This window comes from Danio rerio, chromosome 13 (assembly GCF_049306965.1).
Source record: "Danio rerio strain Tuebingen ecotype United States chromosome 13, GRCz12tu, whole genome shotgun sequence".
Classification (NCBI taxonomy): domain Eukaryota; kingdom Metazoa; phylum Chordata; class Actinopteri; order Cypriniformes; family Danionidae; genus Danio; species Danio rerio.
Genome location: NC_133188.1, coordinates 56,245,001 through 56,247,010, shown reverse-complemented (window position 1 = coordinate 56,247,010; position 2,010 = coordinate 56,245,001).

Here is a 2,010-nt window from a genome sequence, read left to right as displayed (position 1 = left end):
AAATTAATGCAGTGTATTCATCATTTCTTATATACTACAGTGGCATTTATATCTGTGATGTATAAAGATTCCCTCAAAAACGTAAAACTGAACGGTAAGTAAACAAACCTGGCATTGCGAGACAGGAACTCAGAATATTAAATATAAACACTGATACTGCTAGATATACACTTTCAATTTCTCTACCGAAACTTCAAATTATGAATTAATGGATGAATTATATTGTATAACAAACTCAGAATTGTGAGATATTATTCAGGATTATGTGACATCACATTATAAAGAAAAGAATATGAGGCAGCACAATTATTTTCAACGATGATAATAATAATGAGAAGAAATGCTTCTTAATCATCAAATGGTCATATTATAGTCATTTCTGAAGGATCCTGAATACTAAAGACTGCAGTAATGATAATGAAAATTTAGCTTTTACATCACAGAAATGAATTACACTTTAGTATATAGTCTGTTTACATTTAAATTAGTATTATTTCACAATTTGACTGTATTTTTGATCAAACAGTGGCAGCCTGTGTGAGCAGAAGAGACTTAATTACTCTACATGTGCTGAAGTATTTCAGATGATTTTCCTGATCAACTGTAGGAATGAGCATCTAAACTGTTAGTAAATCCTGATGTAAACTAATATATTTACAGTAAAGGCTGATGAACCCCTGTGTGTTTCATGCATCAAATCAAATATGAGGAGAAATATTAGATCTCACTGTAAACAGACTCAACATACTGTAATTATTATCTGAACTCTAGAGCTGTTTCTACTTTAATGTGCTGTGGATGAAGTCAGAAACACTCAGATAGAAAGGAAAACACACTGTAAAATTACTGTGCTTTACTCAAAGAAGTGAGAAAACCTGTTGCTTTCAAAGTGATTTGTTGACTTTACTTAAAGTGAGTAATCCAAATGCTTTTACAGTTATTAGATGACTTTTTGTTGTTTTTGTAATTACATTCCTTTTAAAACAGTTAGTTTACTTAAAAGAAGTGAGTAAACTTGTTGTTAAATTCAACTAATCCCTTTAATAGCAACAGTTTTACTCACTTTTATTAAGTTAAGTCAACTAATCACTTTAAAAGCAACCGATTTACTCACTTTTATTTACTTAAGTCAACTAATCACTTTAAAAGCAACCGATTTACTCACTTTTATTAAGTTAAGTCAACTAATTGCTTTAATAGCATCAGATTTACTCACTTTTATTAAGTTAAGTCAACTAATCGCTTTAAAAGCAACAGATTTACTCACTTTTATTAAGTTGTCAACTAATCGCTTTAAAAGCAACGGGTTTACTCAATTTTATATAGTTAAGTCAACTAATCACTTTAAAAGCAACAGATTTACTCACTTTTATTAAGTTGTCAACTAATCACTTTAAAAGCAACAGATTTACTCACTTTTATTAAGTTGTCAACTAATCACTTTAAAAGCAACAGATTTACTCACTTTTATTAAGTTGTCAACTAATCGCTTTAAAAGCAACCGATTTACTCACTTTTATTAAGTTAAGTCAACTAATCGCTTTAAAAGCAACCGATTTACTCACTTTTATTAAGTTAAGTCAACTAATCGCTTTAAAAGCAACGGGTTTACTCACGTTTATTAAGTTAAGTCAACTAATTGCTTTAATAGCATCAGATTTACTCACTTTTATTAAGTTAAGTCAACTAATCGCTTTAAAAGCAACCGATTTACTCACTTTTATTAAGTTAAGTCAACTAATCGCTTTAAAAGCAACGGGTTTACTCAATTTTATATAGTTAAGTCAACTAATCACTTTAAAAGCAATGGGCTCACTCCCTTTCTTTAAGTAAAGACAACTAATCACTTGATAAATTAATGAATCAAATGCTTTTTTGCATCTCTTTTAAGACAGAATGGACTCAAACCCATTACAAGGGTTCATATCCTTCTTTTTTTGTCTTTTCTTTTAAATCTTGATTCAAGAATGTTTAGATATCTGTACTTTATCGCTTGAATAACTAGTCCTG